Below are 26,567 nucleotides of genomic sequence, written 5' to 3'. Positions count from 1 at the left end.
CAGATGCAGCAAAATAGTGAAGTACAAAGAGTAAGTTTCGATTCTGACACCGGACACACATTATCTACTATTCAAGGTTGTCCTGCCAATCCCTGCCACTGGACAAGTGGGAGAAGGCCTCTATCTAGAGGGAAAGGTATGTGCTAATAAAAAAGTGCATTCACTAGTGAAGCAAAACTCAACCTTGGAAACATGCAACTCAGCAGAGGCCTTTTCTCAGAAATAGCAAAGGATTGTTTTTATCATGATTCAAAATGGCACCTAAATAGAAAATGGTGCCACGAATGCTAACTTACATATACATAAATGAAATAATTTCTATTGTAACAATACCCTGGTCGTTTCACTGCTGACTTCACTCACGCCCATCCTGCTGCCCTTGCAATCGCTCCAGCCGTGAGCATCCTTCACCCACCAGATGCACTTGAACTCGGCAGAACAACTTCCTAGAGGCATGTGGCGGCCGTTCTTTTCGTTCCAAGGGATTACTCACCTGATTTATTCTGATGTTCAACCACCATGGAATTATGTAATTACGGTTTTTAATACCGTTGATGACTTCACAAGTGTGGTCCTCTTAAGTTGAATTCACCTCAATCCAGGGGAAAACACCGACCTGGCAATTACCATTCATTCTTCATTGACATGCCTGCAATGCCTGTGCGGCACCATGATTAGGTTGCCCTCTCTCGTCCTGAAGAAGACTCGCAGCGGAGGTTTAAGTCACCCTCTATGCACTAGCCGAGTCAAAACATCGACGCTCCCCACCCACACAGGGCCTGTACCGCATTCCTCCCTATATTCTGATGTTGCATTGATGCATTTACAAAGAAACTCTATAACATGGTGTAAATAATTTCTTTAGGATAGGCCATTCTGTACTGGTCTCTTTACCAGTCCGTTGCCATAATTATTGAAAAATGTGTACATTCTAAAACTAGTGACTTTCACCTATCACTATTCATCACGAGAACACCCATTGCTCACTCCCCCTCCTGAGCAACCTTATGCATCTTTCTAAATGTCAAATAATTTTGATCGAATTCAACTATATGGAATAAATATACTATAACTTAAATAACTTTTGGGTGCTTTTTCTTTTTGTTTAACATTGACTGTATGTTCTGAATAAATTCCTAGTTTTGGTATTAGGGTATGTAGTTGCATTTCTAAATGCTATTGATTACTAGTGTTTGACTGACATTGCGACACACGCAGGATATATCACTGGGGTGGCAACAGGTGGTGGGTCATACTTCTTGCGCCCCTTTTTCACCTCCTCCTTCTTCATTGCTTTCACTGAAGGTCTCTGTTGCTTCCTGGTTGCTGGCATACTGTTGGTGTCCATTGGTCCCCCTTTTTGCTGACTGCTCGGCTCTCCTTGTTAAGGTGCAGCTGCAGCCAGCTCATCCTGTGTACCTCAGATGCTGCCCTGATCTGTTGCAGCTGTTCTGCCAGTTCCCCTGGCTGGCCACCTGTGCTCTGGTTCTCCATGCTCATCTGTTGTGGCCGGGCCACCTGAATGCAATTTTTCTAGAGAAGCTGGGTTGTGTCACCCTCAAATCGGGCTGTCCATAGCCCCTTTGTCGTAAATAAAGTATTACGCACTCATAATTTCTATAGGTATCAATAGGATCATGCATAAAGCAAGAGGCTGAGTCCGTGGTATCAGGTTCAAAAGGGCTTTATTCCAATAACTCGAGTTATAGGGAGAATGGTTCCATCACCACAAGGGATCAGGAAGGGTCTTCTGCTCAGAATTCTCAAACTTTATTCACAGAGTACAGTATATATACATTCCATATTATACGTAAGCAGGAGCGCTGCAGGCAGAGCAAGAGAGAAAGAGATAAGAGCATGTGGGTGTGTAAGTAGGCGTGAAGGTGGGCGTCCATGTGGGCGTCCACGTGATGATCCTTGGTGAATGTCATAGGTGGGTGGATACCTGGAGGGGGTTGCGTGATCAGCTGGAACTTTACTGGAACTTTGCCTTACGTGTGCTCAACTTGAGCATGACGTGTAACTGACGTGGGGAAAGGCTGCTGTGCAATCGGGGAGTCTGGAAGAGAGGCCTTCAGTGTCAGGACGACCAGCACATCTTGTATTATCTGATATCTAAAGTCCGGAGCAGGGACTGATCTGTGACATAGGTTGCCCATCACCAAGAGCCGATGAGCTTCTATTTCTTTATTCACTGCGTGGGCCTTACATGGGGGCTATGGGCTTTTCACTGACGTGAGCTTTGCAATCACACAAAAGGAGACAGAAAGGCTAGGCTCTCTCCTTTGCATACGGGTTGTGTTTATTCCTCCTTATCCAGGCAGGAATGTGATTCAGTAGGAGTATGCTCAATACTGTCTCGGCACCCCGGACTGGGCCCCTTTGGCTGAGGCCCAAGTGTGCGAGGCCAAGGATACGCAGCTGCAGCTCTCAGAGCGTCTGAGGCCTGAAACCTCTTTTCGGCTCTGGCTGAGCCACAAAAATGGGCTTTCATGAAATGACACGAGTGCAGGAAATATGATGCAAAACGTGTAGGCCTTAATGCAGAGTTGTCGTCTCTCTCATGGGAGAGTTGATTGCAGGCCACGTTATAGCATAGGCATCATGGTTGACAGGCCATTGAGGGCAAATGCATGGCGTACATGCATGTAAACAAAAAACGTTTGGGGAACACATAGGGGACACATAGGCCTCATAATTTTTATTTCCTCATTCCCTCCTTGTCCCCTAGTGGACCCTTCATGCCACATCTATTCTCATGAGACAGTCGATCTGTTCTTGCAGCATTATTTTTCCATTTTCAATGCTTTGTCTATGGGGATGTGGAACACATGCAGTCGCACACAGGCCGCAATGGCCGGGCCACACTGCAGACATAGACAACAACTGAATACCATTAGTAGTATTAACCCACAGACGGTCAACACTTTCCATCCCCATGCCGATATTACTCCCCAGAGCCAACTGGACCAAGTCCACGTGCCTGGGTCTTGATGTATGCTTTGGGCGATCTTGTGGAGCCTTGTTATTGCTTTGTATACAGATGGTGCGTTATTAGGAATAAAAGAAATTATATGTAGCACGTCCCACCCCAGTCTAAGGGCAGCTGTACATAGGCTGTCTGGCCACAAATAAAGTAGGTGTGACGTGATGCTCTGAAATAGGACTTTCCTTTGTCTTTAAACTCTATTATAGTATTACACTCGCTGTGCCCCAAATGTTCTGAGCCTTCTTTTCTGACACATAAGTCCCCTCTCACTGGCAGGACTGTGATTGAGGATGGACCTACATTGTGTATGGGCTTGACATTCAACATTATAAAGTCGAGTGTTGCATTTCCTTGCAGATACTCTTCATTTTCTAGATCTGTACCTTTTCTTTGGGGAAGACCTTCTTCGTCTGGGAAACATGCTTCATTCATGACTTTATTCAAGTTACCCCATACCCAGTCACCCCTACACTCTTTGTCTTGACATTCTTTGGCATCACCGTTGATGGATGTCCTTAAGGCAAACCATGCTCCGCAAGAACCATTATGGGAGAACGGAAAAGGGAAAAGAGGCAACACTCCCTTCACCTTCTGATACGGGGGAAGTCAGCCACAGACCCAGCAGTCTGTAGCATTGCTAGTCTGATGTGAATGGTGCAGCATCTGAATAAAGGTATTGTTGCGCAGGGCAAGTCGATAGGATAGCTCATAGGATGGCAGATCACTAAATGTATGCTTTATGATATCATTAGTGGAGGAGTGTAAGAGTGAGGCAATAGGAGGAAAAATAGCATGTAGTATTAAGCTGATACATATTATCGTGATGCATAGAAGAGATAGAAAAATCAAGGTCACTATACATCTACTACGTAATATTTTACAGTATTTTCTTTTCATTTTGCTCTTTTTATCATTATCATTGTCCAAGATCTTATGCAAGCCAGAATACATGTTCAACCGCTTCACCACCTAGTGGACTTAATTGATCAAACGGGTTCTGACTTTTTAGATCTAAGTTTAGCTTTGTACTCCTGCTGAGGAGTCTCCTCTAGTAAAGGGGGCTCAAAGTCTGAAAAGTTTGTGTCCTTTTCAAAAGAATCGTTATTCCCGAAGTAGCGTTTACAATGATGAAGATGAACCCATCCTTTCCGTCCTTCGATTTTAACGGCTGTCCTCGTGGTTATTAACACTAACTTCGGCGCCTTCCACCTCGGCTCAAGAGGGCTCGATCTATCAAAGTTCCTTATTAGGACATAATCCCCAGGAGCGATGGAGTGTTATTTTAGTGACCTGGGTGTTGTCAGGGAAGGCGGCAGCAACCTGCGAACGACAAGAGAGTAGTGCAGACATCAAGGAAGCCAGGTAATCTGTCAGCATGTTACTATCAACATCAGTAATCTTTTTAGGCATCGGAGTGCCCCACATATTCGGTGGTCTACCGAAGACCACTTCGTAAGGAGATAAGCCTGTTCTAGAATGGGCTACCATTCGCATGTAAAAGAGGGCAACTGGCAGGGCTACCATCCAATCTACACCTTTTTCTGCACGAATCTTTGCTAGTTTTTTCTTTAAGGTCTGATTGTGTCTTTCTACAAGGCCTGCTGCTTCAGGATGTCGTACACAATGGAACTTCCAGGTATACCCTAACAGAAGGGACACCTGTTTCATGAGTTCAGAGGAGAAAGGCTGACCGTTGTCGGAATATACGACACGCGGTAGTCCATAACGTGGGAAAAACTCTCGCACCAATTGTCTGGCGGTAGTTACAGCAGTATAATCAGGGACTGGATAAGCTTCTGTCCACCTTGTCAGTGAACATACTACTACCAGGACATATTTGTAACCTCTACATCTGTCCATTTGGATATAATCCATCTGGAGGACTTCAAAAGGGTGGTCAGGTGGATGGAATCCACCTTGTTCCATCGGAATGCCTTTACCTGGATTGAATTGGCAACAGATCATACATGTTCTGACCTTTTGTTTCGCTGCTGCACGCAGGTGCTTGTTGAACCATATATTCTGTAAGCTGTCTAGCATTGCTTTCTCTCCTAAGTGCGCAGGACTATGTGCGGTATTTATGATCACTTGTACCATCGAATCAGGAAGAAACCACGTTGCTTTGCCCTTAGTCATCCAACCCTGATCAGTCAGTACCCCTCCTTGTTCCGACCATTTCTTTAATTCGTCTAGAGTAGCATGTGTCTGTATGTCTTGTACATCCCTGGAAGGATCCCTGACTGTCATGGCTTTGGTCATTGATGGTATCTGTGAGTTTGTCATGTCTAGTGGGGTCTGAGCTGTCTGTTTAGCAGTTCGGTCTGCCAGATCATTGCCTTGAGAAATGGTATCTGTAGCTTTAGTATGTGCTTTGCATTTCAGGATAGCTATGGCTGTCGGTAAATGAATCGCTACCAGAAGGGCTAGTATAAGGGGGCCATACTGTATCTTGGCCCCGTGAGAGGTCAAGAAACCTCTTTCTCTCCACAGTACTCCGAAATCATGCACTACCCCGAATGCGTATTGTGAATCGGTGTAAATGTTTACTCTCAAGTGCTTAGCTCTTATGCATGCTTGTGTCAGAGCGATGAGCTCTGCTGCTTGTGCTGACAGTATGTCTATTCTTTTAGTCTCTATTATTTCAGTAGCAGTGGTCACTGCATACACTGCCACTAATTCTCCCGCCCCCGTCCTCATGCATGAGCCGTCAACATAGAATGTTAGGTCAGGGTCTGGGAGTGCAACATCTGTCAAGTCTTGTCTTGGTTTAGTCACGGTATGTATCACTTCAACACAGTCATGTGGTGGAACGTTTTCTGTACTGGAGGGCAAAAGAGTAGCAGGATTCAGTATGTTGCATCGTCTGATCTCTATGTGTGGTTGAAATAACGTCAGAAAAAAACTGCTTTGTCCTAATCCTATTCACACAGACTAGTTAATGAAGAACTAGTCATTTCGCCTAAGTTTAGTAGAACAAAAAAAAACTGCCCACAACTAATTCCCCTGAAAGATCACAATAAAACATGAGAAAAGGGAAAAGCAACATACCTATTTCCTCGGCTTAATTTCTAAGGGGGCTAATTTAATTTCCAAGGGGCTTAATTTCTAAGGGGCTAGCGGGAAGCGAACCTCCTCAGGGGCCAGCAGGAAGCCAATATTCTCCTGGATTGAATTGGCCAATATTCTCCTCCTTCCCCCCGTTTTGACAGGAGGAAATCTGAAACAGATTTCACTGCTGTCAAACACTATCGATCCCTGTGTGCAGCAACTGGGCGTAAGCAAAATTATAGGAGATACACAGCGCATTTGAAATGGCGAGAAATCCTTCTAGCAAATGTACAAACCTCATTGTGTCAGCTAATAGGCTGGCCAAATGACATCTCATATGCAAATGTCCCTATTATATGAACCTACACCAACCTGAAGTCAATATTAATGCCAGGAGGCCATACTAGGAATGCTAACCTTCCTAAATATTTGGAAAACCAAGTTTAAGAACACTTATTAATGTTGATAATTTCATAATTAATAATTTATCTGCTAAAGAAACCAGTCATTTTGCAATAATTTCCACCTATACAATAAGCTGCATCCCTCGCCTTTCATATTCAAACGTCTCCCTTCAGAAGCCCAAACCCAATAGCCTAATTTAAAAACATGTCAACTTTTGGTGCCACCATTTACAAGAATGAGCTTACTAAAGGAAACTTGAAAAAGGAAATCCTGTCAGATATTTTCTCATTACCCAAAATACCGAGCCTCATTTGTGGAAACCCGTTTACAACATTCTAAAAGACAGAGTTGTCACTCTGGGGTGGCAGTCCTTATTTAAAACAGGCATTTCAAGTGTTAAGATGCGAGTGTACAGATCATAATGGTTCCTTAATGTCCAATCTGGAAACATATGACCGAGGCTGCCTGTCTATAAGAGAAGGGCAGTCATGTGACACATATTTTAGTTTTGCATAACTTTTTTTTTTTTTTTATTCATCTCCAATACCAATTAGACATACACTGATAATGTGTTGTCTGCTATTTTAACAACATGATAATGGTAATATCATGTCTGTGAAATTTAGTAATTGTGAACAAGTTCCAGCCAAGCGCTGCGCAAAGATTGACGTCATCACGACCATCTCTGTACCGCCCAGGAGAACTTGTATTAATGCTAAACAGACTGGTCAATATGATACAAAAACAAAACATATATAAAATACATATGCCAAGCCATCAGTATACCAAGCACAGAAAGCATAGACAAATTACAATAACATATATAAACGAGCAGTGATGCGCAGTTACCGTACCTACAGCTCAGAGGCGAACATTCTGGCCTGCTTAATTTGTCAGGCTTATAATCAATAACTGATTTTCCTTTCCTGCCTTACTCACCCCCCATCTGACAGAAGGTCATCTTAATGATGAGCAGCTGTCAGCTGGACTGACTGCGTTATTTCTGACACACAGGACCAGAAAAAATATTCAAAAATGAAAAACACACGAACATTTCTTTTTGGAAAGGTGTTATGCATCTATTTCAACACAATGTACCCTGATTTCCTATTTGAAGGCGCATATCTCATCTTTCTTCTCATACTTGTAACCTTTGGATTATTTTTCCAATCCAACTGGTGGCAACTTTGGGCCACAATTTCCATTGTGAAAATTGTCTGAATTTGAAAATCGTTTTTATATAGGCATATAGCCCTTAAAATTTCAAGCAAGAGCATCATTTTACTTTTTGTTCTAGAATCAATACAACAGTAGTTAAGAAAGAGAAACAACAGTCTTCCATAGAATAGAACAAGGAAACGCTTCTCGAGTTTCATTTCTCAGCTGCCCTGTCTTATCAGAGAAGCTAAAAATAGCCCCTCAGCGCGGCTTGAGCCTGGGCTGCCAGCCATCTGTTTTCTATCTACTCCTGGCCCTCAAGGCTCTCCGGCTGCAGGCATTACACAGATGTTATGTCAGAGAAGCTTTCTAAGCAGTGCCTGTGTTCTGCTCCTTTTCCGGCCCCCACCTTACTGGCTTCAAGGTCAGAATCTGTCTCCGATTTCTGTATCACATTCTGCTCTATTCAGCCCCCACCTTCTCCTCACTCTGAAGCTGTCAAAGACAAAAAGTCTTCTCAATTCCATATAAACTGCAATAATTCGCCCTATTGAAAGATCGTTTTTATGTACAATTTGTTCTCAGGGGGTCGTAATCTTATTTTTCTAATCTCAGTTTAGTAGAAACGCTCACTGTGAATAATGTACAGCACATAACTTACTAGTACAGGGCAGATATTGGGTAGTACTTCACACAATGGTACTTATTTTATCAACCTCTAATAGGTGGGAGTCTCTGCATGTTCAGCGTGAATCAGGACCCACAACCGTCTGGACCCAGCACATTGGCTCACTGAACCACCAAGAACACAAACCTGTATTCTTGAACAATTTGCAAATTCGAAATACCCACAGTTTTTCTCAAGCTAAACTTTTAACCGATCACTAATTATTTTTCGTTAACACTTTGTACATTAGGGGTGTCATCAAATCACAGGGGTTGCTCTTTTTCTAGCTACACCCCTCTCAATTTCCTTTTGACAACGTAATCAAATGTTGGACCATGTAAAAACCAGCTATGCGCTGTTCGTTTGGTGGGAGGCTCAAGAACGTTTGGGCTACTATATCATTATTATATGTATCGGGGTACTTGCGGTGGCACTCTAACTGGTCTTTCTACTGGGGCCACTCTTGCTAGTTCCTCTGAAAGGACGGGATAAATACCAGCAACGACAGTATTTCTTTCTCTTTCAGTCTGTTCTCTTTTTACCCGCTCCCCTTCCTCCTGTAACTTCTTTTCTTTGGCTTTTTCAGACTCCTGTCTACTTCTCTCTGCTTTGTGGAACACTTACTCTGTTCTTCTATGTCACTCCTTGCGCCAAAACTCAATGGCATCCTTCTGAGCAGGTCTACATTTTCTCTTCCATAGCTCTTCCTCTACCTTCATAATGCATTCCGCATCCCACGTTCACCGTGATAGGCCATCTATACTTTGGTGCCGATTACGATCCGGCAAAAACCGGGTACGAACCGTCGGACGGAGGCTTTTTTCCGTCCGACTCGTACCCGGTCGTAAAACTTTACAAACATGCAAGTACGATTCGCACGGAAACACCATTTCCGTGCGAGTCGTACAAAACACCGACCGACGAAAAGATACATACAAATGGGGTCCGGGGAATGCGCCGACGTGACGTCGGGACGCTCTCAGGCCGCGTTTCACGACCCAGGAATTACGATTCGAACCGACAGCAGACCGGACGGCAATATTTTTACGGCACCCAAAAAGTGCCGGAAAAGTGAAGTACGGCGCGAAACGACCAGAGTAGGTGGCCCGGTAAGCGCCGTACCCCCCCCAGCCCCCGCATGTACGCGCCGTACCCCCCCCAGCCCCCGCATGTACGCGCCGTACCCCCCGTGTATGTACACCCGAGTACGTGTCGAACCCCCCGTGTATGTACACCCGAGTACGTGTCGAACCCCCGTGTATGTACACCCGAGTATGTGTCGAACCCCCCGTGTATGTACACCTGAGTACGTGTCGAACCCCCCGTGTATGTACACCCGAGTACGTGTCGAACCCCCCGTGTATGTACACCCGAGTACGTGTCGAACCCCCGTGTATGTACACCCGAGTACGTGTCGAACCCCCCGTGTATGTACACCCGAGTACGTGTCGAACCCCCCGTGTATGTACACCCGAGTACGTGTCGAACCCCCCGTGTATGTACACCCGAGTACGTGTCGAACCCCCCGTGTATGTACACCCGAGTACGTGTCGAACCCCCCCATGTATGTACACTTGAGTACGTGTCGAACCCCCCGTGCATGTACACCCGAGTACGTGTCGAACCCCCCGTGTATGTACACCCGAGTACGTGTCGAACCCCCCGTGTATGTATACCCGAGTACGTGTCGAACCCCCCCGGTGTATGTACACCCGTGTACGTTCGAGTCGTACCCCCACCCGTGTATGTACGGTGCGTACCCCCAGCGCTTAAAGCCCATCCCCAGACCTGGAGTTGGGCCCGCGGACTTGCTGCTCCTGGCCCGATGCCGCAAATGGAGGGATCTCTGCTTCGTGAGGCTGTCAGAGGGTGAGGCTGTCAATGCACACATAAACAGATCAAACAGGACCCACCCTCTCCTTTTAAACCTTCTTCACCTATATCTCTTGACTTTGTGCTAGATGAAACACGGGCATTGCGTCCATTTGTTGAAGAAGCTAATATACGTATACAAAGTCTTGATGTCAAACAGTTTTTTATAGAAACAAGAGTTTCTCAACTGGAGCAACACGTTAGCGAAGTGCAAGATGAGGTATGGAAAATCTCAACCTTGGAAAAGGAAGTGGCAATGTTGAATGCGCATTCCGAATACTTGGAAGACAGAAACAGGAAGAACAACCTTCGCCTTTATGGTCTTCCAGAAGGTCTTGAAGACATAGATTCTGTTTCATTTTTTACTTCCTTTTTAACCCATTTAGTGGGTTTACCATCTGCCACAGTATTGAATATTCGGAGAGTTCACCAATTAGGCCAGTGTTCTCAATTTCCGGCTTCCTCACCTAAATCCAGAGGAGTTATTTTATACTTTTTGGGATTTACAGATCTACTGAAAGTGATCAATGCAGCAAAATAAAAAATAAAAATATTTTGTCAGGAGAGTAAAATTTGTATTCCTCGAGACGTCTCAAAAGCTACTGCAGCCAAGCAACAGGAATTTATAGATCTTCAACCTCAGCTTCCCTCTTTAGGTGCTCGCTTTGTACTATTCCACCCCTGTTTTTTAAAGGTGACTTTTCAGAACAAAACATTTTCTTATACTTCCCCTGCTGATTTTCAAGATTTTCTACGTCTTCATACGCCTACAGCATGGATACTTTGGGTCCCTCTGCAAGAGGAACGCAATACATTTGATCCTAAAACATTTTATTACAGATTCTTACATTTTGCATATGATATTTTATGATGTTCTTTGAGGTGTTTGACTTATTTTCCCTTATATTGTCTAACATCCTTCATTTTTACAGTTTCATTGTCTGTCTTTTTTACTACTCTGCTGTTCTGTTTTCCTCCATTCATCTGTCAGTGCATCTTCTTCCCTAGCTGAGCCGTGTAAACCCTATGCTGTCATTGACCTTCCTCCTACTGTTAATCCTTATCAGGTATGTTTCCACAATTTTCAACATTTGACATGTACTGTCTCTTCTTTCTGACTTTCCTCTTCCCATTTTTCTTTTGGTTTACCTTTTGGCCTTTTTTCCTTCTTTGTTCTTTATACCCTCCTAAATGTCTCCTTTTTTGTCCAGCTTCGTATCTTAGAAAAACATTTCTTTGTATATAGTTACTAGCTTTATCATTCATAGTTATCTCTTGGAATGTCAAGGGATTTATTATCTCAATAAAAAGGCAGCAAATTCTGTCTCATTTAACTAATAGAATCCTAATCTCATCCTTCTTTAAAAGACCCATCTATATGAATCTAAACCTTTGAAGCTTATGCTTGTATGGGTGGGCTCTATTTTTACCTCTCCTGCAAAAAAGAATGGTGTCATACTCCTTTGTCATAATAAGTTAAAGTTGGTGACTACTTTTTAAGAGTCTAACACAGAAGGCTTATGGCTAATAGTTAAACTCATTGTTAGTGAAACTCCCTTAACGATTTGTAACATTTTTACTCAAATTGATCACTAAAAACTGTTTACAACATGATGATCACTTTTTTATTCTGGGAGGTGTAAGAAAGTGGGTTTCTGTTGCAGTAACCCCCCCCCTTTTTTTTGCCTGATAGCTGATGCACTTTTCCTTGTTGTGCCCTGGGCTCCTGCCAATCAGGTGCCCAGGGCCTGTGTTCCTTCCCTAAAAACTGCCTAATAGCCAAAACCCAAATTGGCAAACCCTGGCCACATGTCAGCCCCTGGTAAATGGTACCCTAGGTACCCAGGGCCTTGTGACCAGGGAAGGCCTCTAAGGGCTGCAGCACTCATTGTGCCACCCTTAGAGGCCCTGTACCCTAACACACACACACTGCTCTTGCAGGCTGAGTGTCTGGATACAAGACAAAACAGAGAGTCGACATGGCACACATCCCTGTGTGCCATGCCCACAACCTACACTGCCCTGGCATACATCAGCCACCCCTCTAACTGGGTGCCCTATGCCAGTGGTGTGGGCACAGAGGCAGGAGCCCTGTGCCCCTGCAGTACCCAGGTCCATTCCTGAGTCCTGTAAGTGCAGTGCTGCCAGCTAAGAGTATATGGTGCTGGGAGCTTGTCAAACACGAACTCCACAGCACCATAATGGCAGCACTGAAGATTGAGAAGTTTGGTATCAAACTGCTCAGCACATTGAATACACACTGATGCCAGTGTGTGATTTAATGTACAAAGCACCACAGAGGGCATCTTAGAGAGGCCCCCTGAAACCTAAACCTACAATCCACGTCTGTTCTGAGGCTGCCTAGGCTGCCACACAGCAAACATGTTGCTGGACCCCTGGGTAGGAGAGCCCCTGCTCTCCTGGGTCTGCAACAATGCACATCCTGGGCGAGGTGCTAAATCTCCTCCCCCAGGATGGGCAGGGGGAAGCTTCAAAGGCATGCTGCCTCTGAGCTTCCCCAGGCCACTGCAACCCCCCCCACTCTGGCGGGAAGCTTGGCCGGAAACCCCAAATAAGGACAGGGGATGTGCCATGCTGCCAACCCCACCCCTCAGGTGGGGGAGGCAAGGTGAAGCACATCTCCGGGCTCTCGCCATCTTGAAGATGGGAAGCCCTGCCCAATCAGGACTAGGCTTCTGCCCCCCTCCCACAGGAGAGAGGCAGGATAGGGGGTGTACCCACCCCAGGACAGGGACCCATTGGCCCCAGCCCTTCACCTACCTGTAACGCCCCTAAATCTAGTATTTAGGGGCACCCTGAACCTTCCTTCCCCAGATTCCAGATTCCAAACTACAAAGAAGAGGAAGAAGAAAGAAGACCTGTCCTGCAGCTGCTAAAAAGAGGAAGACACCAACTGCTTTGGCCATAGCCCTACCGGCCTGTCGACCCTCAAACCTGCTCCTGCTCCAACCCGGCATCTCTTGTGGCCAGCAACCTCACAAACCCCGGAGGACTTGGCTACCTTTTGGCTCTAAGCCCCTGGGACTCCCATGAGTAGAGGCTCTACTCAAAACCTACCTCTGATCCCTGGCAGCACCCCGGAACCGCGAACCCAGCACACTCTGCCCCAGCCTAGCCTGGCCAGTGCCGGAGTGAGCAAAGACCCCGAGGACGACCCCACGGCGACTGTGACCCCGAGTCCGGCACCCAAGGACCTCCCTCGACACTCTGAAGAAGCCTGCAGCCTCAGAACAAGGTGCCCCCCCCACCGCGATCAACAGAGGGTAAGATTTCCCGACACCAAAAGGCACCCCTGCACGCGGCGCCCTGCGGCCCCCTGTGCCCAATCCCGGGGTACCTACCTATCCTCCAACTACCCAACTTACCTCTCGAAGTGGTGGTGGCACCTGAAGAGTCCTCGTCCCCGAGCTTGCAGTCTTTTTCTAAACCGGAGATTTCCCATTGAAATCAATTGAGCGCCCGAAGGCTCAAAAGCACTCTGCACCCAGCCGCCCGAGTGGCGCTGGCAGTCAAAACTCTACACCTACCTACTTCCCCACTTGCCCTGAGTAAGTGACCAGGAGCCCAGCTCCCACAGCCGCGTGGCTTGCCAGTCAGCAGCCACCAACCAAGGCCCCCCTATCCCTCATAGGATAACATTGGGCCTAACTCTCTCTGCACCCGGCCGCCCTAGAGCCGCTGAGGGTGAACCAACTGTACCTACCTGATCCTGGGGGACCCCAGAGTCTATGCCCAGAACCTCAACTCTGCCAGTCGAGTACTTACCCTTAAACCGCTAACTCTATTTTCCTCATAGGGTAACATTGACTGGCTTTTTCCTGGAATTTCTTCTAAGTATGGACTTTTCAAATCTTAAAATATTCACCAAAAATCAGCTGAGTAACGAAAACGAAATTAATCACCTGCTCTTAGGTGAGCTCCCAGTGCTGGATCTTGGTGCCCAGCACTGACTCTGAAAAATACTTACAACTGTACTTACCCGTAACCCAATTTTCTTCCATAGGAAACCATTGACTGTTTTTCTGTGAAATTTCTTCTAAGTGTCGATTTCTGCAATCTTTAAATATTCTTAAAAAATCGTATAATATCTGAAAACGTAATTACTTACCTGTTTTGGATAAAGGTCCCAGTACTGAGTCTAGGCAACCAGTTCTGGATTACAAAAGTAACGAGAACATACTGTACCTGCAACGTGAATTTTCTTCCATAGGGAATCATTGACTGTTTTCTTTGAAATATTTTCTGTCAACTTTTAAAATAGCTAAATATTGTTTAAAAATCATTATAGTAATTAAGTCGACTTTCATCACTTGATTCTGAGTACTGACCCAGGACTGAATCTAGGATCCAGTCCTGGAATTCCAAAAGTAATCCTAAAAGTAATCTGTGGCAAATAACATGAAACTTCCATTGAACTCAATGCATTATTGTGTTTAAAATAGTGTTGCCTATTGCAACCACTTGTAACTGTTTACAAAAGTCAATTACATATTGCAAAAGTATTTACATAAAGTATCTCATTCTGAGAAAGTATATTTTAATTCCAATTGTTGGTTCTAAAATAAAACAAGCATATATTTTTTTATATATAAACCATTGGCCTAGAGTTCAGTTATTGAGTGTGTGAGACCATTTGCTGACTGAGTGTGTACAACAAATGCTTTACACTGTCCTCTGATACTGCCTTACTGCTCGACCAAGCTACCACTTTAGAGAGTAAGGTTATATCTAACCTTAGCCTCTGTCAAACCCTTGGGGACTGTGGAGTCTGTACACCCTGTACCTATTTGGGAACAGTATATACAGAGACACTTTCTCACAGGAGGTGATTGTAATCAAATGATGAGTCCCTTTATTGATCGTCAATCTCTCGTTAAATTCATACCCCACAAGATGCATCAGCAAATTCATTCTCTACTGACTCAGCGCCTCCTTCTTGATACTTGGGGGCAGATTTATGTTGCACTTGCGCCACTTTTGCGCCGCCGTTGCGTCACTTTTGTGACGCAGCAGCGGCGCAAATCCTGCGCCATGGTGCGGGATATTTACAACGTGACGCATCTGGGAGATGCGTCACGTTGTAAAGCCCTGCGCCACATGTAGGCGTTCCAGGGCAGGTGGGGGCGTTCCGGCGCAGGAACGCCTCCTAAAAGTGGCTGAGTGAAATCTACAAGATTTCACTCAGTCACTTTTAGGCCCATGCTGCGTCAAAACCCTGCTCCTGCTTGAAGCAGGCGTAAGGATTGACGCAGCATTTTAAAGATAGGGCCCCCCAGATCATTGCTGGAGCTGCGTCGCGCTTGCGACGCAACTCCAGCAATGCGCCACTTTTCGGCACAGATGCGTCACGCATCTGTGCCGTTTTTACCCCATGGTGCGCCGCATTATAAATGCGGCGCATCCATGGTGGCGCAGCTGTGGCGCATAATAACTGGCGCATCCCTGCTGATATGCAGGGATGCGCCAGTCGTCATAAATCTGCCCCTAGGAGTTTATGTAATCCTTCTGCCATTGAATTTTCTTCATTTTCTCATAGGCACAATACAAGATCCATGGGAGGATCGAGTGAATGTTGTGCTAAGTCATATAAAGAAATGAGATAATGAAAAAGGGCTTCGTTTCTGCTGGAACAGTGCTTTCCCCCTTTTTTTTACTGATCTATCATTGCATGGTATCTTTGGTTAATGTTGCAGCTCTTGAAAGCCCTGTTGCTGGGGCAGCCATACACTTTATAAATCCTTTTAACATGACATTACATTACTAGGTTTATATTTTGAAAACAGTGCCCGTCAAATACATCAAGCTGATAAATTGTGTAAGTAGGTGATAGATTCCAAAATGCTTTTCCTTTGTCAGTTACTTGATGTTCAATTGTACGTTTCCAATCATCACAAGTGTTTCTTGTCAGTTAAATGCAGCTTGTCAGTTACATGCAGCTGGGAGTCATTTTAAAGGCTCTGCAAAAATACTACGTCTACTACATTGTAAATAACACTCTGAAGTGAATGTGACAGTCTGTCTGAGGATTAATACATTCGCTCTACTTATTCTGAACAGTATTTGAATGTTTTGATTTTAAGAAGATTATTATTTTGGGAAGAAAAATGTTGTGGCGTGAAAAGAAAAAAGACAGTAATAATAACTCAATTTTATCTAGAGTTTTTCTAGGCACAGTAACTTATGTTATTGTTACCCATTGTCATAAATGTATTGATTTTATATATTTTTAGAATGTCTAATTGGTGAACCACGAGCCTGGGCAAAGCTCGAATAAAGAAAGTATTGGGAGGCCTTCTGTTTGTACAGATTAAGTGAAAATAATTCCATTGCGGTCTGACAGAAAAGGCGAGATCATCATTGTGCCTTCCAGTTTATAAAACATTCAACAGTCTAGTGAGGTCAATCAAACTAATTGAGTTGGAACACGAGCAGAATATATCTATGTAGGACCAGTGCCCTTGCCCAGAATGGTCTTGTGGCAGATGCTGTCACTCTTGAACGCTGATTATGCGATTCTTTGAAGCATGGGGGTATGGTAAAATACACCATTAATCGGATAGCAGAAGATTGTTTGACAAAATAATTCTTCAACAGAGAGACATGATTTGAGTCTTCAGCTAGTGGACACATGATTCTTTTGAAGCATACATATGCGGTCATTAGGAAGTGATGAAATTGCTTCAGAAATATAGTAGCGAATCGTCACATTGGTAGGTTTACTCTGGCAAATGAACCTTACAACTTCATCCATATTTTTAAAAGCATGACTGAAAAGGGGAGGGAGACAAAGATGATGTCTGAGATTTCCCTACAATAAATTCACACATCCATTTAATTTTTTTATTTGAAAATATTAGAAGGTCCTGGTAGTGATTGTATTTAGTACGTGCCCCTTCTTCACAGATTAATTTTTGTTCATTTGAAACCATGCCGATGTGCCTGGTAGTGTAGGATTTCATCCTTCTTTTAGCAGCTTAGTGATGTCCCCCTACCTTGTCCTTTGACCATGGCCCTATTGACTTCTAATATGCATCTTGTTAGAGACTAGGGGGCCATATTTTACAACCCGGTGTGCAACATCGTGCAAGAACGACTCAAACCTTAAGTCATAATTTTGGCGCCACCCAAAGCCACTTTGCATGGTTTTGAGTGCCTCCAAATATATGGAGTAACACAACACAGCACACATCACTGCATTACTCTGCCGTGCATATGTATTCCATGGGTGTTGCATTGGTGTTCCCAAGCAACTTCGATATATTTTGTCTCATTCCCAGATTTACATGACCTTATAAAGCCTGAGAATGTGCCAAAAAGATACACCTCCCAAGAGGAGGCATAACAAGGATAAATGTGGGTATTTCTTCTAATTTATTGTGCTTTCTGTGTGTGCTGCATTCAGCAGCACACCAACGGCCTAATTTTCAAAAAATTGGTGTAGGGCAAGACTACAATGCTTTTTGCTGCATTGCCCTATGCTAAGGTTAAAAGTCAGGAATGCAGTGTATTTATGAGATACGGTGCATTCTTGTCCTTTCAACCAGCGCCGGTACACAATTTGGTGCCTAACGGTACCGCAGGCACCCTTGCACCTTTCTGGAAGGGTGTCTGTGTTGCAGGCAAGATTGTTTTTGTACAGGAAGGGCCCCCTTCTGGCACAAAAACAATCCAGAGGGGCTATTACTCGTAAGAGGTAAAAATGAGGAGAAATGAAAACATTACCCCTCGTTACACCTGCTCTGGGGGAGGCGTAAGGTTTTGGGGCTGCCCCATGTTTACTTGATTTTGAAAATTTGGAGCAGAGTGGCACCCATGGTTGCAAGGGTGCCTGTGAGGTGCTAGGCTGCCAAAAAGGCGCCAGTGCAAGGGAAAAGGAGAGGAATGCACCATATTGAATAAATACTGTGCATTCCTGACCTTTTCTTGCGATTCAGGGCAGCGCAGCAACTAGACTTGCTGCACAGCTGTGTGCCACAAAGTTCATAAATATGGCCCATGGGGCATAATTATGAGAGGCTTGCATCACATTTGCACCACAAAATGTGGTACATGTGCGATGCAAACCTCTAAGTCAGATTAATGAAACCATGCAAAGCCACTTTCTGTGGCTCTGAGTGGCCTCAAAAATCTGCTATAGCGCAACACAGTGTAAACCACTAAGTTGCTTTATTCTGCCTTGGGGTGACGTCCCATGGACTTTTTTATTTTGCAATTCTTTATTGAAAACCCAATTAAGTGGTACTTTTAAGCAATACACAATGTGAAATGGGGAAGAGGCAGGGGAGAGGGGATGTGGCTGGGGGAATCGAACAGAGCATACATCACATACATTGTCCTCACAAGTATTATACATTGGAAACAGGATACAATGGGTCCCGCTGGCCTGGAGTGGGGCACGTTACCTGAATAGTATCAGAAAGGAAGGTCCTATTCTCCCAGGCCAGAATGAGGTGGAGTGGAGGGAAGGGTAATGAATGCTATTGGCAGAGGGCTCATGCTAAGGGGAGGGTGGCATAGCTTGCAGCTTGATGAGATAGGGCATTTCTTAGGGTGTGGCTGGTCCAAAGGGGTGGGGGAGGGGGGAGCCAGAAAATGGGGGTGAGAGGAGGGGGATAATAGTGAGGAGGGAGTAGAAAAGAAGAGGAGGGTGGAGCTGAATATACAGAAGATTGGGGGAGTGTCGGACTCTGGGGGGTATCTGCAGTGGGCTGGTCGTGGAACTGCCATTCACCATTTTCACCACTGTGCTGTGTCGTGAAGGAAGGGTTTCCATGTCTGTAGGAATATCTCTGCTCTGTCCTGGAGGTTATATATGAAAGGATCATGGGTGGCTGCCTGAAACGTTACCGTCAGCCACTCCTCTTGTGAAGAGGTCATGGAGAAGTGCGAGTGGCATAGGATACATATCTTGGCTGTTGCCAGGGCAATGTGCAGGAGGCAGCACTGGGTGTGGGAGAGGTCCGGGAAGGCCCCCATATCATGCAGTAGAATCGAAAAGTGGGGGAGAGGGGTCCTGAGCATCAAGGTCTCTCCTGACACCGTCCCCATTGCATCCCAAAAGGGGTGGATCGAGGGGTAATCACATGGTACGTGCAGCAGATCACAGCGGTTGGCTGGGCACCACCAACATTTGGCATGCCAGGATTTTGGTGAAGGCCAGTGTGGGTGGGGGGACCACAGACAAGGGCACAGGATCACCACATCTGCCGTATAGGTGACAAAATGTCTGTCTCCTTCAGTTAAGTGTGGCATGAAGTCTACAATGCATACAAACCAAAGACAAGGTGTGTTTTCCAGTGTTCACTCTGTCACCTACTACTTAACTTCATCATTCTTTCCATCCCTGCCTACCCAAAAATGTAAATTGCATCTCGGTATTTGCCACATTTTTCTGCCCACATGACTCATATTTCATGGCTTCCATTTCGGATTTACAGTTTAATTTTTTTTCCCTCTGTCAAACTTTGTGACTAAGCAAAAGCATAGTACAAGATCAGTGACACAACCTTTCCATAGCTAAACCTCAACTATCTAGCCAAATCCCAATAACTTACCTTCCTATGGAGTAACTTTCCCAACTGCCAAGTGGAGGTATTTGTGGTTGAGTTTGTGATGTGGGAGAAAAGTATCTACACAAAAGAGAGGTAGAAATTGAGGATGTGATTTAATAATCTAGTGCAAGTGTCGTGCTCAGTACGAAAAAACTGCCCTCACTCACAAATTTGTGACATGCTTCATGATTGGGCTTGCTTACTAACACTCCAGTGCAGACCAACATCTGGGTTGGTGCAAAGGGAAGGGGAAGACAATACAAACATAGAAATAATGACGGGACCAACAAAACAAACAGTGTGCTGCTAGTGATTGTCAAAACTAGCTCGGGTATATCTGTGTTTACGCTTTATTCCTGGGCTAGCAGGCCAGGGTTAAAAACGAATAGGATGGTGGTGAAAGAAGATTATTAGTACCAGTTCACCCCTCCTTACTGCTGGTGTGTCAACATGTTTCAGATGATTTACCTTAGCCCTCAATAGAAGGTCTGGACGGCTTTTGTAGGTTTATTCAAGGGTATTTTCCTCTTCCATTTAGGGGATATGTTACACACACTTCTGTTGTATCTGTGGGTGTAAGAAATACCCTGGTGAGAAAAACTGTAAAAAAACCTGCCTCTGCAAGTCATTGGGTATATAAATCCTCTTATCTCCACTCGTATTTTACACTGCTACTACACAATCCTTCAAAAATTACATCCCTATTTACTCCTGCTTCTGATCTAATCAACCAAAAGTAAAAAAATAAATTAACAAATCAAGTATATTACATTCTCAGAATTACAATTCATGTGTATCTTCTGTACCTCACAGTACAACACAAGACAGAACACAGAGCCTGTGGGAAAACACCCCCATGACAGGTCATACTATATGTGGTTTGTGTGGTGTGTGTAATTTGACGAGAGACACGAAGAGCATAGATTTGGGACTGACATACCTGTGGGTACAGAAGAAAAGCACAAATTGTAATTCTGAGAATGTAATATACTTGATTGAATGCCCATGCAAAATGCTCTATATTGGTATGACAACCAGATAAGTAAAAATACGCCTCATGGAACATAGAAGTAACATATGATACCAGAAAACCGATACCAAATTCACCATACACTATCTGGAAAAACATCACTCGGTGGATGACATGTTCTGGACTGTGTTGCATAAACCTTCTATTTATGAGACCACACAGGACATCGAGAAACTGTTATTCCTGACGGAACAGAAGTGGGTATTTAGGCTTAGTTGTCATGAGACAGGCTTAAATGATGACATCCCTTGGAACTCATTGAATAGGTGACATTTCAGTCCCTATACCTGCAGTCTAACATTCTCAGTATCTAACATAGGAAGATACTATAACTCCCAGAATGCATGTGTCCTAAGAGGGTCGAATAGACATAATCATTTCTCACACGATATGAACAGATCAGACTCTTGGCCAAGGAAGGATCAAGAGCCCTAACTTTGCTAACAAATAAGTGAATGCATTGAAAAGGATTGGCTAGAACCAGAGATGGGCCACACAAGTTGTCAGTAAACACTTAGGGCCTGATTTCAATGTGGTTCAGAAGGCCTCCAAATCAGATTTGGCTTTCCCAAATCTGATTCGTAGCTCTTGCTTCCGACCGAATCGTACACAAGTCTGAACAAACAAGTACGATGCGAAGATCGCTTACGCGTCATCCGAATTGTTTTCGGGACCCAAACCTGTCCATACGACTCGTTTGTAGCGGAATTGTGCTGTGCAATGGAACCGAATTCCGACGAGCGAGTAAGATGCACCTTTCGGACAGCGGCTTCACCTCGGTCTCAGAAAGACAAAATGGCTGTCAGAATCGTACATCGGGCGCCGTTGCAGGCCCGCCTTCACCCGGGGCCCTCCAAATCTGTCACGGGTCCTCCGAATCTGTCACAGAGGTGTGCCCATGGGTCCCCCCCGATCCAGGCATGCACAGTGTGGCAGGCACCATGGGGTGCCCGCCACACGGTGTACGCTTTACCGCACCTACTCCTTTTTGCTATGGGAGCTTGTATTCGCGTCTGTACACAGGCTCCCGTAGAGTTCAATGGGAGTCCGAGCAAACCGAGTCCGTATTGTATTATAGTGTATTGTTTATGGCATTTATAAAGTGCAACAAACACCCTATGGGTACCCTGGCGCTGTAGAACGTGACACAAACCATCAAAAAACTAAGAAAGTAGACTCGCATTGACAGCACAGCCTGGGAAATGATCAGTTTCTAGGAAACAACCATGTTTTAATCCTTTTTCTAAACAGAGACAGAGTGTTGCAACGTCTAATATCAAGTGTTAATTCATTCCATAGTTTTGCAGCAGCAATACTGAAAGCCCTCCCTCCCATTCTACCCTTGTTGAACTTTGAGACTTTCGCCAAACAGCCGAAATCCTCCTCCGAAGGAAGCTCAAAATGATCTAAGAAACTCAAAATGGCAGTCCCTTCGTCTGTTAGTTTATCTACACAGAGTACCTTTCCTACATGATTGGACAGAGCGGCTACTCCACTAGTCATCTTTCCACCCCCTACTGGCGAATTAGATTTAAGGCTATTAATGATAGTGCTATTTTTTTCTTCAAAGAAACTTGCTAAACTGTCAAAGAGTTCTTGAGCTGGCTGAGTCTTATTTTGTAAGCACTTCGGGTTAATAATGTCCTCGACTATTTTAAAGATACTTTTAGATTTATTTGACAAGTTCATATTGGTCTCTGCAAAATACTTTGCTTTGGTCATAAAGTTTTCTTTTTATGCAAGGAAATGGCCCGTTTCCATGCAGTCTTATGCTCGTCTGCATAAAACTTCCTCCATTTTTTTTCTGCCTGTTTGCACTTCATTTTCAGGGTTTTCAATTTTTCATTAAACCACCTGGCAGAGGGTCTACTGCTTTTCTTACAATCTATCAGCGGTGCAATTTGATTAACTATTACAGTAATTTGAATACAGTAATCTGCATAATTCTCCTCCACTGACTTGGAAGTATCGAAAGCCCCTTTGAGTGCAAACGTTGGGGAGCACGTTGGCCTTCCTAATATCCCCTTCCAATCCCTCCTTAGGAAACTCCCAACTTCCCTATTATTTGGTGCTCTTCTTCTGGAGAGAGATGTCGAGAAGCTAACCATATAGTGATCAGTCCAGTCCACTGGGAGCACCTTCACATTCCCAGTGACCCCTTCCTCTCTAAAAACTAGGTCAAGTGTGTGCCCTCTTATGTGCGTCAGCTCTGTTACCCCTTGTGATAGACCAAGACATTCACATGATTGGACAAGGAAATTATAGCTCGTATCTAAACTCACGTATGACCATAGGTTGAAGTCCCCTACAATGAGCAATCTAGAGTGCGTGAGAGCCATATTATTGAGGACATCAGTCAGCCTCTGCAGTTTGGGTGAGCTGGCTGTTCCAGGAGGTCTGTAACAGACAATGCCATCCAGTAAATGCCCACTGGGATCCTTTAAGGAAAAACCTAGAAGCTCAAACACCTCCACTGTATCGATATCCAAAGGGACAAAGTCCCACCTATCTTTGAACAGGATACCAAACCCCCCGCCTCTGCCTGTGACTCTTGGTTTGTGAAATATCTTATCCTGGTTCTAGGGCAGAGTCGGGAAAGGTCCAGGTTTCAGTCATGAATAGAACATCGAGGTGATGTACTTCAGCAAGTAATTGAATCTCTAGGGAGTGTTTAGGGAGCGATCTGACATTTAAAAGACCACAGGCCAGTGCCTCCTGTCTAATAAAGTCTGACTTCGGTTGAGCGGTTTCCTCGAATCTGGGCAGACCCGTCTCACCACGCCTGGTATCACCTATCTTCCGCAATGCCTCACTGGAATAACAAAGTTTTCCAGCGACACAGACAGCATGGCTGGCGTTGAGCGTGGTCTGAGCGCGGAAGGGCGCAGACGGGCTTGCCTTTGGCACGCCTTTGGTGCGCTGCCGGCGCGCCCGCTTCGGGCGTCCATGCCAGCGTGACGTTTAAATAGCAGAATATACAAGGAAGACTAGCGCACTGACCGGAGAAGCAAAAAGATGGCGGGTCCGCTCTTGCAAACAGACACCGCCGGATCTGGTGCAAAATGCGCAAATGAGTCACAGGGTTTGTTTTAAAAGCACACAAGGTCAAGATTTGTTTTCAAAATGCCAAAATCACAATTTTAAAAACACTGGACACATACAATATTGCTTATAAAAAGAAAGTAAGCATACAGCTGCATTGTACTCACTCATTTGAACTCCCGGAGCACGTTTCACTCGGTAAGCCCTCTGGATCCAAGTTGTATGGAGGGCTTTCCTAGCGAGATCCGAATCGGGCCCCTTAGTGTGGAGTTACACATACCCTGTGGAATGCAGCATGCATTCCTTGATACACTCCTTGATAGACCCTGTGGGTTAGTGTAAATATGATTCCATGTGAGACTCACATACATACTAAGTAATACCATGATATACTATGTATTCCATATGTACAGCTAAAGGTACCTACTTCTGTGAGCATTGGATGACCATCTAGATATATCAAATTATGTTAGGTAAAGTGATTGATTATAAATCAACCATGATAGATACCATGTTTACAATATACATATGAGTGTACAAATATCCGTGCACAGTGGGTATCCATCTGGGTACATTGAAATATGTGAGGTAGTAAGACAGTTCTAAGCATGATCCTCGTTCTACATGTATTAAGAAACAAGTGTGATCAAAGATGACCAAACACGCACCATTTCAAGATGGTGCAACAGAAATTTCAGAATGAGAACACCAGGAAGCACACTCAAGGCTCCAGATAACTTAGATCCCATGGTTTGGGCATCCCCGCGTTATCGGGTAAGGTCCCGTAAAGCAGAGGAGACACGGGGTGAGACCGGTAGCTACACGGCACAAGGAGAGTGAAGCCGGGCAGCAGTCTCACCTTGATGAAGTAATGAGACAGGGGTGGGGGTTATTTTGCCGCTACACACCCTCCCCAGCAGACGGAGTAATAAGCATTTTCCACATCATTGAACTGTGTGCATAAGAGGTACTTAGAGTAAGAGTGATCATACGGGAAGAACGTTTACCAATCGAGGAGGGGACTGCCCAACTTGTTTTATCAGTTATACATGGCAAGTGAACGCCTTGCACAAACCATGTTAACAAGTTTTACATAATGGCTGGAACATTTACCTATCGAGGTGGGGGCAGCCCATCATTTTATCAGTTACACACTGTGAATGGACGCGGCTTGCAAACTGTGTTAATGAGCCCTACAAAGGACAAATACGCATGAGACAACAATACCAGCAAACAAATACCGTTGTATTCTAACTTTTTTATATTTCTACACTGTGTGTGATTACAGGGAGCCATAACTACTTCCACGCCACTTCGAGCACACTTACTGATGAAACTCGGTAAGTGTCTCTCACAAAGGCGAAGGCACCAGGACCAGACGGGTTGCCAGCGGAGCTATATAGAGCTCTAGCGGAAACCCTTGCCCCCGTGCTGCATAGACTGTTTCTTCATATATTTGAGAATGAATGGAAGGTTCCCCCGTCATGGAATGAAGCAACGGTGGCTTTGATTTTAAAACCATCTAAGCCTCCAAATCAATGTCACTTATATAGGCCTATTTCCCTACTTAATCTTGATTACAAGATTTTTGCCAAGATTTTGGCTGACAGATTGAATAGGGTCATAGGAGATCTACTACATAGCGACCAGAAAGGCTTTGTTAAAGGTAGGAGCATACAGGACCTGACTTATAACCTGGTGGGGGCCATCGATATAGCAACACTTCATAATTTGCCTTTGGCTATTGTTACTCTAGATGCCACAAAGGCATTTGATCATGTGAACTGGGGGTATCTAGCCCAGGTTTTAGACAGCTGCAATCTGGGCAAAAAATTTTGGAGAACAATTTTGTCAATTTATCAAAAGCCCATAGCTAGAATTTTGGTCAATGGTAATCTGTCGCCGGCTGTAACCATCAGAAGAGGGACAAGGCAGGGGTGTCCTTTGTCACCGCTGCTATTCAATCTTTATATAGAACCACTCGCGCAGAGGATCAGAAAGCAATCTTGCATAATCCCCTTTAGGTTTAGAAATTGGGAAAAGAAAGTATCACTCTATGCTGACGACATGATGATCTACACGTCAGATGCCGCAGCAGCTATCCCTTTAATTTAAAATATAGCTTCACAGTTTGGTCAAATTTCAGGGTATAAGATCAATCAGTCAAAGACAGAATGTATGGCATGGAATATGAATGTCCATCTTCCCATTTTGAAAAATGAGATAAGGTATCTGGGCATCAGAATCACTCAAAACATAGACCATATCCCTGAAACAAATCTACGCAGGGTAGACAAAGAAATTGCAGTCTCTTTAAAAAACTGGGCGTTTCTCCCTCTGACACTTATAGGTAGAGTCAACTTAGTGAAAAGGATGCTGCTACCTAAACTTATATTTCTATTCCAGAATATCCCTTTAGCATTTAAGGAGGAGGCTCTGAGGAAAACACAGGCCAAAATGAATTCTTTTATATGGGCCTGTAAGGGCAAAGGAATTTCCTGGAAAAAATTGCGAAGGAAGAAAAACAAAGGGGGATTATGTGCACCAGATTTAATCCTATATGCATGGGTGATATTAACAAGGGCGGGGAAGATGCTCTTGAGTCAGCCAGATGACACAGACATAGGCAGAATGTTTAAAGTATTGCTAGGGGAGTTAAAAGGAGCCGATCAAGCTTTTTTGTTCAAGTTTGGAGACCCGCGTTTCTTCAAAAAGGTTTGTCTAAAGATCTTAAGAGATATGGCGTCCATCTGGTATAAAGTTAGAAAGGCTACGAAAATCAGT

The sequence above is a fragment of the Triturus cristatus genome, chromosome 2_1, assembly GCF_964204655.1.
Source record: "Triturus cristatus chromosome 2_1, aTriCri1.1, whole genome shotgun sequence".
In the NCBI taxonomy this organism is placed as follows: Eukaryota; Metazoa; Chordata; class Amphibia; order Caudata; family Salamandridae; genus Triturus; species Triturus cristatus.
The sequence above is the reverse complement of the archived record's forward strand: the minus strand, read 5'-3'. Positions refer to the sequence as shown.